This window comes from Ovis aries, chromosome 1 (assembly GCF_016772045.2).
Source record: "Ovis aries strain OAR_USU_Benz2616 breed Rambouillet chromosome 1, ARS-UI_Ramb_v3.0, whole genome shotgun sequence".
NCBI lineage: Eukaryota > Metazoa > Chordata > Mammalia > Artiodactyla > Bovidae > Ovis > Ovis aries.
The window spans coordinates 264,278,577-264,294,994 of NC_056054.1; the positions used below are offsets into that span (position 1 = coordinate 264,278,577).

A 16,418-nucleotide genomic window follows, 5' to 3' on the forward strand; every position below is an offset into this window, starting at 1 on the left:
GGTTCAGAAAACCAAAACAATATACAAAGGTTTACATTAAAAAGCTTTTTTGCAAAGAGCTCAACTGTATTCTTTGTTCTGATCTTTTCTACCTTCTTTTTCTTGTTTTACAGATTCGGTTCATTCTCAAACTTCTCTGTGAATACTACTTGGACTTTTATTTAAAACCTCCTTTAGTTCCCTGCATTAGCTCTGCTTGTTCCATTAATCTTGTGATTTCTCCTTAATGTTCCAGCCTTTCCTCCTGTGTCTAATACTCCCTTTGTTTCCCGTTCATCTTTTCTTTTTTTTTTTTCCTGTCCATAAAAGCAATGACGGTACATCTTTAATATTAAGGAAATAGGCTATAAAAAAGTTCATTCTCAGAATTGGTTTTAGTAAAACCTCATTTGTGCTCCTTTGTGGGTGCATAACGAAGTTCCATGGGCTTGTTCACCTTCCAATGTTTCTCACTGACCAATTCCGAAGAGAAAGAGCCATTTAACACGCTGAACTGGCCCCTGGCTGTGGCTATGTAAATGGCATACTGCTTCTTACTGGCTGTATCTAGGTTCATCTGGCTTGATTCTCCTTTGCTTCAAAGTTCTTCTAAAGCTAACCTCACAGCCAGATGCTTGGATAAATGATCAACAGTGGCATTACCTGAACTCTTCATGAATCTTGTCTGTGTCTCATCTTTTTCCATAAACGTGGGATGAAGCCTCAGCACTAATTCAGTGTCACTAGCGTGGTCCATTATGGGGTCAGATGTCACTTTCACATTGCTGTTATCAAGTCAAGCCCAGAATCATCAGATGTTTTGGTCTGTTTGTTAATAGGTGCTGCTTCCAATTGCTGTACATGGATGTTTTACTGCAGTGAGAGCTGTCTCCACTGACTTCTGCTCCACTATAACTTTCTATCTGTTTCCCACCTCACTGTAGTCTGCTCACAGCCTGTATCTGTGAGCCTAAATGCTGTGGCCTCAATGCTGTGGCCAAGTGCTTGCTGAGGGTTATGCTTGTTGATTCTAGCTAATGCTTTTTTTCTTGATAAGCTTCATACTCACCACAGCTTGGTTCAATTTTGCTGATGAGTGCATCAAAGTTTAGGTCTGATCTTAGTGATCTTTTGGAAACTAGCTTTTCCCAACAGGTGGTTGTTGTTCAGTCACTCAGTCGTGTCCAACTCTTTGTGACCCATGGACTTGTGCACGCCAGGCTTCCCCGTCCATCACCAACTCCCAGAGCTTGCCCAAACTCATGTCCATTGAATCAGTGATGCCATCGAACCATCTCATCCTCTGTTATCCCCTTCTCCCCTTGCCTTCAGTCTTTCCCAGCATCGGGGTCTTTTCTAATGATTCGGTTCTTCGCAACAGTTGGCCAAAGCATTGGAGCTTCTGCTTCAGCATCAGTCCTTCCGATGAATATTCAGGATTGATTCCCTCTAGGATTGACTGGTTTGATCTCCTTGCAGTCCAGGGGACTCTGAAAAGTCTTCTCCAATACCACAATTCAAAAGAATGAATTCTTCAGTGCTCAGCCTACTTTCTGACAGGTAGAGCATTCTTTATTGCCACCTCTGAGGGCTGTGACAATGCAATCTGCAAAGAAAACACTGATATAAACAGTCTTTTGTGTGGTGTTCTTCAACATATCCAAACAAACTGGGCACATCAATTCACTGTGTAGGCTTGAGGTGAAACCAGTTTCTAAGCTATCTGTTATTGCCTCCTGAGGTGTTCATTCTAATTCATATAAAGTGTGTTCCCATGTTTTGCTTAATGGCTGAGTTCTGTTTGTCTGCACAGCCCAAGATGTTGCGGCTCCTGCCCCAGCCCAGGGCTCCACTGGCCACAGCTGGGGCAAGACTCGGGTACAAGCCTCTGAGGCTGCCAGTGCCGATGCATACTAAGGCAAGCCTCAGCTTCTGCAATGAAACTCTCCCGCTCATCTTTTGAAATCAGGCAACAAAGTCTCACTGGGAGCTACGTGTATGAGCAGACCTCGTCCATGCGCAGATGTTGCTTAAACGGGATGGGAGAGGAGCTGGTTATGAATCTTTGGTGAAGGGTGGGGGTGGGGGAGAAGGGGCCAAACACCAAAGTGCAGAGGGCCTGACTCTGAGGCTGCTGCTGCTGCTAAGTCGCTTCAGTTGTGTTCGCCTCTGTGCGACCCCATAGACGGCAGCCCACCAGTCTCCCCCGTCCCTGGGATTTTCCAGGCAAGAACACCGGAGTGGGTTGCCATTTCTTTCTCCAGACTCTGAGGCAGTAACAGCCAACTAGCTGTCCTCATTCTGTCTAGATACTTGGCTCAATTTCTGTCAAGAAGAAACCTTTTGTTTTTAGACTGGAAACTAAACATTTGGCTGCCAGATCGTCTCCATGAAGGAGTCTGGGGTCAATGCTTCACCGTACGGAGCTTCAGTGGTTAGGTCTGCAAAGGAGGGATATTGCTAAGAGAGACAGCGATGAGCGAAGACCAGCTCGGAGCAGGGAGCAGACCCCTCCCCCTGTGCACGACGTCTACACCTAGAGGCAGCAGGGAATGCAGCTGGCGCTCCCCAGGGTCAGCCCTCAGCCAGGGGGTCGGAGTCCTCAAAGAAAAGACCCAACCTCCCGCCCTTCTTCCTTGGAGGGGCTGTGCTCTGAGTGCCAGGCAGGACTGAGCCCCGACACCCTGATGAGCTCCTGCACGTGGCCTTCCCTCACCTGCCCTCTCACACCCCCGGGGCCACCTCCCGGGGGTCCCACCAAGCGACCCCGCTGCACCCACGTCTGCCTCCAGCTCTGCTTTCGGGGAACCCCCAGTTAAGACACATCTCATAAAATAGTTGAACGGCCTGGATGGGAAAGGAACTGGGGGGAGAACAGATACATATGCATGTTGGTCTGAGTCCCTTTGCTGTTCATCTGAAACTATCACAACATGGTTAATGGGCTATATGCCAATACAAAACAAAAATATTAAAAAAAAAAAAATTGACAGGCATGGAGCTCCCATGCCTGCAGTGACGGTGACAGCCTCGGGAGTTCGCAGGGTATCAACTTCACTGCCCACCTTTCCGTCTATTCCTTCTGTTCCTTGCGAACCCTGTGTCCTGGGCACATCTGACCAACTCCAAAAGCACAGCTTCAATAACAGAGACTCCTGCAATGTCTGCCCAAGAGAGATGAAAACGAAGGTCCAGCGAAAGACCTGACACAACTGTTCGCAAATGGTCAGCAGCTTGACTGCCAACAGCCAGGAGGCAGAAGTGACCCAAATGCCATCAGCAGGTGAGAGGGGCCAATATGTGTCCACTCACACGATGGAGAAGCACTCCACCTTGAGAAGTGAAGCGCTGCCTGCTGCCCTGGATGACACTGGAAATGTGCTAGGTGACCGACACACACACTGGATGGTCTCCGTTACAGTAAACGTCCAGGTGACAAGCCCACAGACAGGAAGCTGATTCGTGGTCGCTCAGAGCTGAGTGGGAACAAGAATTAGCTAAAAGGGGCAAAAGGGATATTTTGAGGTGATAGACATATTCTAAAAGTGGGTTACCCAGATGGCTGTGAAAGTGTTAGTTGCTCAGTTGTATCCAACTCTTTGCAGCCCCATGGAGGACTCCTCTGTCCTTGGAATTCTCCAGTCAAGAATACTGAAGTGGGTAAACATGCCTTTCTCCAGGGGATCTTCCCAACCCAGGGATCAAACCCAGGTCTCCTATACTGCAGGCGGATTCTTTACTGTCTGAGCCACCAGGGGAGCCCACTGATGGCTATATAATTCGGTAAATTTACTAAAAATCACCAATCAAATACATTTCAAACAGGTGAATTTTTATGTTTTTTTTAATTGAGGTATTAGTGATGTACAATATTATATACTTACAAGTGTGCAATAGTGATTCACAATTTTTTATAATTTTATTTATTTTGCTTTTGGCTGTGCTGGGTTCTCTTGCTGCACGGGCTTTCCTCTAGTTGCAGTGAGAGGGGCTACTCTCTAGGCGTGGTGCCGGGCCTTCTCGTTGCAGCGGCTTCTCTTGTCGCAGGGCACAGGCCCTAGGGTGCACAGGTTTCAGTAGCTGCAGCTCGTGGGCTCAGCAGCTGTGGCTCACGGGCTTAGTTGCCCCGTGGCATGTGGCGTCTTCCCAGATCAGGAATGGAACCCATGCCTCCTGCATTGGCAGGTGGGTTTTTTTTTTTTTTAACCCCTGAGCCACCAGGGGAGCCTGTGAGTCACAATTTGTAAAGGTTTTACTCCATATATAGTTATTATAAAATATTTGCTATATTCCCCGTGTTGTACAAGAGAGCCTGGTAGCTTATTGCAGACCTAATAGTTTGTACCTCTTACTCCCCTATCCGTCTGTTGCCCCTCCCCCTGCCCTGTCCCCATGGTAACCACTGGCTTGTTCTTTGTATCTGTGAGACTGCTTCTTTTCTGTTATAGTCACTAGTTTGCGATATTTTTTTAGAATCCACATACAAGTGTCATCGTAAAGCGTTGGTCTTTCTGACTTATTTTACTTAGCATAATGCCCTCCAAGGCCACCCATGGTCCTGTGAATGGCAGCGACTCATTACTTTTAACGGCTGAGTCGTATTCCATTGTATACATGCATCCCAGCGTCTTTATCCATTTATTTGTCAATGGACACTTAGGTTGCTTCCACATCTTGGCTATTGTGAATAGCACTGCTATGAACACTGGGGTGTCTGTGTCTTTTCTAGTTAGTTTTTTCTTTTTTTTTAAACACAGGTGAATTTTAATTCAGGTGGTAAAGCCACTGTGGGCGCCCACCTGCTCCCTGGGGTGGCAGAGGGAGGGGGCAGTGGGGCCTAGTGGGGAGCCCTCGGGGCCACGATCACGCCCCTGTGCTCGAAGGCAGCTGCTAGGTCATCGGCTTCCCACTGCCACCTGGGATGTGGCCTCATGCCTTCCTTGCTGTCATTTCTGTAACTCAAACAAGAAGAACTTAAACAACAAAAGGCAGCCTAGAGGGAGCCCCACACGGGGTCCGGGGAACATTCTGTCTGGAGCCCCCGTGGCTCTCTGTTCGTGCAGGGAGGCGGCGTGACAGCCACACTCACAGCTGGCATCTGCCCTGCAGGCACCCTGGATGGGCTGTGACCCCAGGGGCTTGTCTGCAGAGAAGGGAGAGCAGCCCGGCTGCATCCTGCAGCCTCCCTGTGCCACCTCCGCCAAGGCCTGCAAAGCTCTCCTGCCCAACCCCAGCCCACCCAGTGTAGGAAGCACCAAGGAGGTAGCCCCCATCCCAACCCCTCCTCAAGGCTGGACCTCTGCCTGCCAGTCACTCCCCACCACCACCACCACCCATCACCCAGCCCCGACCAGGGGCAACCACCCCAGGGGCCAACGCCCCAACACACGGGAGGATGGAGAGGGTGATGACTGGTCCCAAAAGCACAAGGAAGAAAGAATCATGAAGCAAGAGCTTGAGCAGCATCCTTCTATCTTCTTAATGTTATTTATCCAACTTTATATAAAAATAAGAGGAACTTTGAAAAGCAATTTTTTTTAGCCATTTAAGGCTTGATTCTAAGTGTAAGGAAATTCTCTCAGACTGTTAAAACTGCAATTACTGATTTTGTGTGAATGATTCTTCTAACACTTTAAACTTCTTGCACAGCAAAGCAGACAAAACACACCCAAGTATAATTATCACCAAAATTATGGCTACAGTTGCACAGAAATAGCTTCAAATCCATCCTGTTCACTTTCATTTTTGTATTTATTTCCAGACTTGTTTTTAAACCCTAACTTAGACCTCTGCTTGTTGTAAAGTCTTCCTGGAATGTGAGTAACGTTAGATTGGCATGTTCTGGGGTTGTGGAAGTCCTCCAAGACCCAAAGGGAAAGCATTACCTGCTCAATCAATATTGTGATCCTGGGATGAACCACCCACCCATTGGTTGATTTTTAAATTTCAAAAAATATTTATTTATTTATATATCTATTTCTTTGGCTGTGCGGGGTCTTCATTGCTGCACTTGGGATCAATCTTCATTGAGGCCTGTGGGATCTTTTAGTTGTGGCATGTGGGATCTCAGTTCCCTGACCAGGGATCAAACCCAGGCGCCCTTGCATTGGGATCTCGGAGTCTTAGCCACTGGATGACCAGGGAAGTCCCAATTTTTGACTTTTTGTTAGGAAATTGTCAAATATTTATCCACGTTGACAGAAGAGCATAATACACATCCCAACGCCCATCACACTCACGGCCATTGTCAACACTGACCAGTGATCCATGCCTCTGTCTACACCTGCCTGTCACATGCTAAGGCTTGACATTCCATGCATGTCACCTGCCTGGAGTGGACCTGCGTGCTCCATGCTTGGCTGCTGCGGGGCTCGGATCCTTCAGGGCCAGGGTGAATGCAATCAGGACATCCCTCAGGTGGTGCTTTGAGTGTGCTATAAGGCACCAGAAGGCTCTGGGTCACCCTGACCTGCTTTATATTATTCTAAGGTGGGGTAGAGTTTACAGGTAAGCGAGGGGAGAAGCCGGAGTGACTGGTGGACTTTCAGTTCAGTTCAGTTCAGTTCAGTCGCTCAGTCGTGTCCGACTCTTTGTGACCCCATGGACTGCAGCACACCAGGCTTCCCTGTCCATCACCAACTCCCAGAACTTGTTCAAACTCATGTCCATCAAGTCGATGATGTCATCCAACCATCTTATCCTCTGTTGTCCCCTTCTCCTCCTGCCTTCAATCTTTCCCAGCATCAGGGTCTTTTCTAATGAGTCAGTTCTTCACATCAGGTGGCCAAAGTATTGAGTTTTAGCTTCAGCATCAGTCCTTCCAATGAATATTCAGGACTGATTTCCTGTAAGCAACGGGGGAGGCCGCAGTGACCCATAGAGTGTGGATTAGGTCAGACACAGGATGTAAACTCAGATGTGGCTCATGAAGATGCAGGTGGTTACACAGAGAAATGTTCACAGATACGTGTCTGCACACGGGTCAGTGTTTCCTTGCTCAGTCAGCTCAGAGGGCCTAGAAGCAATGACCTCTGCAGCAGTGAGTAAGCTTCTCAAATGAGTCTCCAGTGAAAGGAACCAAGGCTCGTCCTGGAGAAATGGCAGGAGATAAACAAGATGAGCCTGGAGCATTTGTGGTGCCAGAAAGAAGCAACATGCTGAAAACAAACAACAAAATCCCACACTGATCAGGGTATCAGTATCGGCTCATTACTGTCACAAACGGACCACACTGATGCATGACCTTAACAACAGGTAAGAACAGGGAACTGGCTCAGGACTGAGAAGGGAGTACAACCAGGCTCTTTATTGTCACCCTGTTTATTTAATTTATATGTAGAGCACATTGTGAGAAATGCCAGGCTGGATGAGTTCCAAGCTGGAATCAAGATTAGCAGGAAAAATGTTAACAACCTCAGATATGCAGATGATACTACTCTAATAGCAGAAAGTGAAGAGGAACTAAAGAATCTCGATGAGGGTGAACAAGGAGAGTGAAAAAGCTGGCTTAAAAACTAAGATCATGGCATCCAGTCCCATCACTTCATGGCAAATAGAAAGGGGAAAGGGTGGAAGCAGTGACAGATTTCCTCTTCTTGGGCTCTAAAATCACTGCAGATGGTGAGTGCAGTCATGAAATTAGAAAACGATTGCTACTTGGCAGAAAAGCTATAACAATCCTAGACAGTGCATTAAAAAGCAAAGACATCACTCTGCATTTGTACATAAATGTCTGTATAGTCAAGGCTATGGTCTTTCCAGTAGTCACGTATGGTTTTGAGCTGGACCATAAAGAAGGCAGAGCGCTGAAAAACTGATGCTTTTGAACTGTGGTGTAGGCTCATGCTGAGAATCCCTTGAGAATCCCTTGGACGGCCAGGACATCAAACCAGTCAATCCTGAGGGAAATCAGTCCTGAATATTCATTGGAAGGACTGATACTGAAGCTGAAGCTTCAATACTTTGGCCACCTGATGCAAAGAGCTGAGGCATTGGAAAAGATCCTGATGCTGGAAAAGACTGAAGGCAGGAGAAGAAGGGGATGACAGAGGGTGAGATGGTTGGATGGCATCACTGACTCGATGGACATGAGTTTGAGCAAGCTCTGGGAGTTGGTGATGGACAGGGAAGTCTGGTGTGCTGCAGTCCATGGCGTCTGAAGAGTCAGACATGACTTGGCGACTGAACGGCAACAATAACAATAGGGAAAACCGGGCACAGGGCAGACGGGAACCTCTACGCTATCTTCACAGATTTCCTGTAAATCTAAAATGCAAAGTCTATTTAAAACAAATGGCGGTTCTGACCGCTCTGGGCGTCAGAGTGGAAACGTGGGAAGGCGGGGCTTCCACAGGCAGAGAAGCCTCAGCACCACGGTCAGGGTGTTCCTCTTGGGGTCGGGGAGGATGCTTAGATCTCAGTCCGTGCTCCTGCTGTCTTTCCCCAGATGTCCCAAACCAACAGAGCTGTGTCCCCACGTGTCGCCAGGGGAGGCGGTAGTGAGCAGGCCCCTCCCAGCTCTGTGGCCCCAGCCCCAGGTGGGATGTCAGGGGGCAGTACCTGGATCCTGGGCTGTCCCTGGGAGGTGGGTGGCCTCAGCTGTCCGCCGATGTGAGGAAGCATGCAGAGCAGGATGCGGGGTGACCTGGGGCAGGAGTCCCTGTCACCTGTCACCTAGACCACAGACTGGTGGTCCAGGCTAATGCTGCCCTCGAAGTCACTTTCGGGCCAGGCCTCTAGGTACTTCAGCTTTTATTTATTCTCAGTGCTGCAACCCAACTTTGGGGTCTCACAGAGAAACACCAGAAAATAAAGCATAGTCAAGCTCTTCCCCGGCCCCGAGCCTGAGGGCAACACTCCCCAGGCGCCAGAGGTCCTGTCCCTGTCGGATGTCCAGCCACAGGCCCCATCAGCCCTGGGTTCTCAGATGAGGGCAAAGGCTCCAGGACCGGGCAGCGGGACATGCCCACCTGCAGGCTGGGCCCCTAGGAGCAGCCCAGCTTCTAGCAATCCCTGGGTCCCTGGCAGAGGAAAGCCAGCAGAGGCCCCAGCCGGGACACCCCTCTGCTCCCCAGGGTGCAGCCCCAACTTCGACATCCCAGGAGTGGCTGCTGCTGGGTCATCACCCAGCTCCCAGACTGGAACTTGAGAGCCGGGTGGGAATAACCTTCCAGGCAATTGGCTTCTAGGCTTCTATGGGGTAGATTTACACCTGCTATCACCGAGAGTGTTCGCTGTGCTCTGAGATAGTAGCTCACGAGAACACAGCATAGATGGTATTTATTTATTTGTTGGCTGTGCTGGGTCTTACCTGCGGCACGAGGTATCTTGGTTGCATCGTAAGGGGTATTTTCAGTGTGGCACACAGACTCTATTTTTGGTGAATGAGCTTAGTTGCTCCACAGCATGTGGGATCTTAGTTCCTCTACCAGGGATTGAACATGCATTCCCTGAATTGGAAGGCGGATTCTTTACCACTGGACCACCAGTTTATGTGGTAAATTACCACACATAGAGGTAATTTATGGAGAAGGCAATGGCACCCCACTCCAGTACTCTTTCCTGGAAAATCCCATGGATGGAGGAGCCTGGTGGGCTGCCGTCTATGGGGTCGCACAGAGTCGGACACGACTGAAGTGACTTAGCAGCAGCAGCAGTAGCAGCAGAGGTAATTTAAAGAGAAAACAAATCATTGAGGTGTGCTGACGTCTTATATGGATGATCAAAAGAATTTCGCAGCTTGTGGGCTGGAAGGCAAGTCCCTCAGAGAGGCAGGGTGGGAGTCCGGTACAGCCCTAGAATTGCCAGCTCAAGCTGGGGAAGTGGGCAGGACAGAAGGCCCTTCCTCCAAACATACCCAGGGTCTACAGCCATACCACCCTGAACATGCCTGATCTCATCTCAAAACAGACCCAGGGAGGGACTTGGGACAGGTGGCCAGCCGCCCACTGAGGGCCTGGAAGCACGGGCCAAGAGGCCAGAGGAGGAGGCCTTGTGAACAGTCAGTGGCTGCGTGCTCCTTACAGTGAGGCCACCCTGAGGGCAGCTGTGGACATGCCTGGCTCTCTACATGCCCCTGGAGGTGGGCTGCACGGGGCTGAGGGTGGCATAGCGGACACAGATGTCCAATGTTGTGGGGTGAGGCACCCGGGGTGGGGTCCCTGGAGCAGCCTGTAAGGGCTGTCTCCCCTTTCCCCCACCACCCTCATCTTCCTCCTTCCCCGCCCCATCTCCCCCCTCCCCCGACACCCCAACCTCCCCTCACCCCCAGCTGCAGCAGGGCCTGCCTGGAGCTGCCTGTGACATGGGCCACGCACGTACAGGTGGCCAGGGCAGGACACTCAGGGCCCCCTGGTCCCCCACAGCCAGAGCTGCACCCCCACTGGCAGAGTCCAAGTTCCAGCCCCTCCCTCCCAGGCTCATTTTGTCCGTGGGGTCTGGTTCTGTGGGAGTTGGGAGGAGGGCTCTGTGGGTGCGGGGGTAGGAGGCTCAGGGCCCAAGTGCTGCTCGTGGAACACGAGGGGCGGCCGGTGTGGGCTATGGGTGTCCCATCACCCAACCAGCTCGCTCACGTCCCCCACCCCCTGGGATATTCCTGGGACAGGAGAGGGGGAAATAGGCTGATTCCGGAATCTTCTGTGAGCGGGACCCTGGTGCCAAGATCCTTTCAAAGAGCAGGAAAGCCTCGGCCAGGGTGGGGCTTTCCTCCTGTTTCCAGAGCCTGGTGCCCGGCCACAGGCCCCACTTGTCTGGATCTTCAAAGGGACCCAGAGCTGCCCAAGTGCTGGGCACCCCATCTGGCTCCTTTGGGTCTCATGAGGTCTGAGAATTGGACCTCTGTTCTCACACCTGGACGGTGGCCCCTGACCCCAAGGCCTCCAGCGGACAGGAGTCAGTGACTCTGGGCACTGAGTGGCAGTGACCTTGCAGCCCCTACCTGCATCTTGCCTGTGGCTGGCCTTGACCATCAGGCCAGGTCTCCAGACCCAGCAGGTCATGTGGCTTAAATGCCTCTTGCCCGAAGCTGCCAAACTTTCCCATGTGTTGGCCAAACCCCCCAGAGTGCCGGGGGCCGCGTGCAGGGTTTCAACCCCATTTCACAGCTAGACCTCCCCCTAAGTGGCTGTTTTGTAAGAGTCTGGCTAAACCTCAAGGATGCTGCCGAGGACAGGACTCAGGGACCCAACCAGAGGATGGGGGCCAGGGGAGGGTGGTGTGGGGAGACCAGCTCCCATCACAGCAGCTTCTCCCCTGGAGTGGGGGCGTGCATTCCGATGAAGGACTCATGGCCATCGGGAGGCTGGTTGGGGGCTGGCCGCCTCATCTTTGGGAAACAGCCGTGTTCTCACTGGTGCGGTTTGAAATCAGTGGCATGGACAGTGGTGGCCAGACGTGGTAAACCGGGGCCTCACAAGCAGGCTTGGGGTGCCTGTCCTTCCTTACGGACACCGGCCTGAGTGGGGGAACCTCCCTGCACCTCAGTGGCTGCTGGGGCCTCTGAAGCCCCCCTCAACTCCCAGCATGCGTCTCTTGGCCCGGCAGGACTGTGCTCCGTGGGGATGACAAGGAGCTTGGGGTGGGAATCCAGCCTTGCTCTGGACAACAGGCTGGGCCATTGCTGGATGGCACACAGGGGGCACCGAGATGTGAGTCCCACCCACCCCCCAGCACAGGCCTGCACACTCGTGCATACACGACAGGTGGGCCTCCCTCCCCAAAGGGTAGGACTGGGGCCCCTCAAAGGCTGTGGCCGTGCGGACCCTGCGCCAGCTCCCAGGAGTGAAGAAGGACACCCGTGTCTCACAGATGTCATCCACAGAAGCCCTGGCGCGGGGGCGGGGGCGGCGGGTTCCCCTGGGCCTGACCCCTCCCCATCAGCACCCCAGACAGTGGGAGCAGCCCCATACTCAGGAGGCCTAGAGAGGCAGAGGGGTCACCGAGAGAGCCTCTAATCCACCAGGGGTCTTTTGTGCATTGTCTGCAACCTGTCATGGCAGGTCCCCGGGTCCAGGAGGGTCCAGCAACCAGGCTGGGGTCAGGTTCTCTGTGGATGGAGGCAGGTGCTGACCGTGTGCAGTCCAGAGGGGACAGGAGTGATCAGGAGCCTGGGGCGGCCCTGCAGAAGACCACAGCCTGGACGGCTTGGACAGCAGAGTCATTCTCTCTCTGTCTGGAGGCCTGGAGTCCGAGGTCAGGGTGTGGGCAGGACTGGTTCCTCCTGAGCCCAAGGCAGGTTCTATCCCGGGCTCCCCCCGACTTCTGGGGCTTTGCTGACAACCTTTGGGGTCCTTTGGCTTGTAGAAGGATCACACCAATCTCTGCCTTCATTTTTGCATCCTGTCTTCCCGTGTGCCTTATCTGTGCTCAACTTTCTCCTCTTTATAAGGACACGGTCATAATGGACTAAGATCTGTCCAATGACTTCATCTTAACCTTGATCATCTGTAAAGGCCCTCTCCACATCAGCTCATGGACACTGCTGCTGGGGGTCAGGACTTCAGCCTTCTTTGGGGACACAATTCAACCTGTAACAAACAATAAATCTCAATATATATGTAACTTCAAGTTGCAAAGAGTGCTTTGGAGAAAAATATGGAATCCCCAAAGCAACCTGATAATGTTTCAAAATATTAGCCACGCACTGTGATGAGGACACTGTTATCTGCTACTCATCTGCGTTGTCTGCAGCCCACCCTGGCTGTTCTCCCTGCTTTGGGGTCTCACGGGGGGACTGGGGAGCATGAACACTGGACGCCAGGCTGACCAGAGAGGGTACGGGACCGGGGCCGTGACACTGAGCCCATTGTCCCCCCATGAAGAGATATTTGGTGCATTTCATCTGTACTCAGAGCACTCGAGCAAGACCGCAGCATCGAGGCCGAGGTGGCCATCCTGATTGCTTCCCCTGCCACCTGAGAAGGCCCCTTGGTCCCTCTGACCAGTCAGTGCCATAGCCCCCGCTACCAGGCTTCGGACACTGCACACACACGGAGCTACTGCAGAGGGCCTGGCTCCAGGATTCAGGCTCGAATGTGTCCTCCTGGCCACGGGCCCTGCCTGACCGCAGGTCGTGTGTGGCTGTGTCCAGCAACTGCCCCCCCCCCTCCCGCCCTGTCCCTGGAGCTGCTCCAGGAGACCTGCCACCACATCTTTTGAAGAACTGACCTGTGGGCCAGGGGCATGATTCCCAAAGGATGCTGCCAGCCTGAGGCCCCATACCCACTACCCACTGAAGGAAATGTGCTCTGAGGGGCCAAGGGAGGCGTGAGGGTCTGGAAGGGGACATGATCCCTCCCAGCCAGCCTGCAGCCTTTTAAACCAGGATAGGCGAAGAGCCGACTCATTGGAAAAGACCCTGATGCTGGGAAAGATTGAAGGCAGGAGAAGGCGGCGACAGATGGTGGGATGGCATCACTGACTTGATGGACATGAGTTTGAGCAAACTCTGGGAGATAGCGAAGGACAGAGAAGCCCAGCGTGCTGCAGTCCACAGGGTCACAAAGAATCGGACACGACTTAGCAAACAAACGACACCAAGGAGAAGCCAGGACCAAGGGACCAGGGACCAGCTTCAGCTTGAGCCAGAAGAGGCTTTAAATCCACTTTCTGGTCCCGCAACCCTGAGCTGATACCTCAGCCCTCACAGCTGCTGCTGAAGGTGTGTAGCCGGGCCAGGTGACCGGCGGCTAAGAGGCCTGAGCAGGAGCGCCTGCACCCCTGGGGCCCCTCTGTAGACAGGGACGCTGTGTCCCTTTGAAACAGCACTGTACACATTTCTGGAAGTTCGGTGGATATTCTGAGAACACTCAGTGGATTCGTCTTACTTGTTAGGGGTTTTGATGTTTGTTAAGATGCCCCGGAGAAGGGGATGGCAACCCACTCCAGTATTCTTGCCTGGAGAATCCCATGGACACAGCAGCCTAGCGGGGTGCACAGTCCATGGGGTCGTGAAGAGTCAGATAACGACTGAAGCGACTTAGCACTTCACCACCACATCCTAAACAGCTTTATTGAGGTCTGATTGACACACAGGGACTTGCACGTATTCAGAGTGTGCAGTCTGAACGAGGGCACATCGCGAACCTCTCACAATTGAGAGAATGAGCATCTCGGCGCCCCCACCCCCACCAGCTCCAGGCAACCACAGACCCACTGCTGTCACTATGATGCGTCTGCATTTTCTGGAAGGTACCGTGGAACTGCAGAGTACAGGCTCAGTTCTGCCGCATGTCACTTACTGCCTTGAGAGCCACTCACACCGCAGCATCATCCTTCACGAGATGGGTGCCCCCAGGTGTGTCTCTGCCCACCTCCCGGTGGACAGGGGTTCTGTTTCCAGTTTGGGGCCATTACAAACAAAGCTGCAATGACCACTCGTGTGCACGTCCTTGCGTGGATGAAGGCTCTTTCTCTAGGAGTGGAATGGCTGGGTCGTATGGGTGACCGTACGTTTAACTTTTAAAGAAACTTCCAGTCTGTTTTCTAAAGTGGGGGCACCTGTTCATACTCTCACCAGCAAGGACTGAGAGTTCCTGCTCATTCCCATCTCTGGGGCCCTGGGGATGGTCAGTCTTTTAAATTCTCAATTTTCTAATTAGGGCACAGTGGTATCTGGTTGTGGTTTTAATTTGCATTTCCCTGATGACTAATGCTGAACTTATTTGCCATCGTGTGTCTTCTTGGTGAAATGTGTGCCTGTTTTTTAAATTGGGCTGTTTTCCTACTGGGGGGGTATTTCAGGCAGTTCTCAGCTGTGCAAAGTTCTCTCCCAGGCTGCTGCTGGTCTTCCCAACTTGGAAGAGCAAAGCTCCTCATCTCATAAAGTCCAATTTATCCATTTTCTTTTATGGCTCCTGTCGGAGTTTTATCTAAGAAATCTTTTCCTAACTCAGGGTTACAAGGATACTCTCCTTATGTTCCCTACTAGAAATCTTAGTTTTAGATCATACACGCAGGTCTATGATTTCGAGTTAATGTCAGTACACAGTGAGAGGTTGGGATCCAAGTTCCATCTGTGTCCTCACACCACTTGAACACCCACTGTCTTCACAGCACTTGTTGAAAAGACGATCTTTTCTCGGTTGAACTGCGTTTGCACTTTGTGGAAAATCATCCACATTTGTGTGGACCTGTGTGCAGACCATCCATTCTTTTCCATTCATGTGCTTGTCCACTCCCAACGCCAACACCACACTGTCCTAATTGCGGTCACTTTGTAGCAAATCTTGAGATCAGGCTAGGTACGCCCTCCGTATTCATCCTTTGTCACCGGATTTGTGCTAACTGTGCTCACTTCACGTTTCCCTGTGAACTTGAGAATCAGCTTCTGCGAAACCCTGATCGGATTTAGGCTGCGGGTTGCTCCGGAGGACCAAGTCGATCTGGAGAGACCTGATGTTTTAACCATACTGTATCATCTCATCTGCAAACACAATCCATATCTCCATTTATCAAATTCATCTCAATTTCCTCCAGCACTATTTTGTAATGTTCAGTCACGGTTTGCCCATTTCTTTAGTAAGCTCTCTCCCTAAATATTTCATATTTTGATGTTACTTCTCCTTTCAATTCTGAATCGTTTGTTGCCTGTAAGTAGGATACAATATATTTCTGCACAATAGTTGTGTATTAACCTTGCTGCCCAGGTGGTTCTAGTGCTAAAGAACCCACCTGCCAATGCAGGACACATAAGAGACACGGGTTCGATCCCTGGGTCGGGAAGAACTGGAGGAGGAAATGGCAACCCACTCCAGTATTCTTGCCTGAAGAAATCCATGGACCTAGGAGCCTGGCGGGATGCAGCCCATGGGGTCACAAAGCGTCGCACGACTGAGCGACCAGCACTCTCACTTCCAATCCGCACCCGGCAGCGTGTCTCACCAGGTGGCTGCTCAGCCACAGTGCCCATCCCACCCACTGCAGTCACCATGTGGACGCTGCAGCTGGGCCCTCTCTGGGTGAGCTCTTCAGCCTCGGGCAGGTCCCTCTCTAGCCCCTGCTCCCCAAGGCACACAGTGCAGGAGGAGGGGACTAGAGTCCAAGCTCTTTATGGCAGGAATGCGGCTTCCCCTCCCCCTGTCTGGATAGGCAAACCCGTGGCCTGTCCGCTTTCCCCAGCAACGTGTGGGCCACAGAGCGTGGGGCCGCCCTCACCCACCTCACAGAGGAGGACACGTCACGGGCTGCAGAGCCCAGGCCTGCTCAGAGGGGCCACAGCACTGACCAGTGAGGGGAACCGCTGTGGGTGGGGAGCGAGCCGGGGCACCTCACCAGCAGCGCGAGGAGGAGTCCGAGGAACCGCCCAGGCCTCGCCTGCCTGCCCCAGTGGCTCAGGGGCTGACCCCCGAAGTGTTCCCTGGAGCCCAGTGCTCCAGAGCCCAGGTGGCCCCTCTGCCACGGCCAGGGGCCTCTTCTGCCATGACGCTGGTGGGGCCTGGCTG

At 52.1% G+C, this 16,418-nt stretch overlaps 1 pseudogene; it reads right to left on the reverse strand.

The window, feature by feature from the left end:
- Nucleotides 1–302: 302 nt before the first annotated feature.
- Nucleotides 303–15,907, reverse strand: LOC105606133 (E3 ubiquitin-protein ligase RING2-like; annotated as a pseudogene).
- Nucleotides 15,908–16,418: the final 511 nt, after the last annotated feature.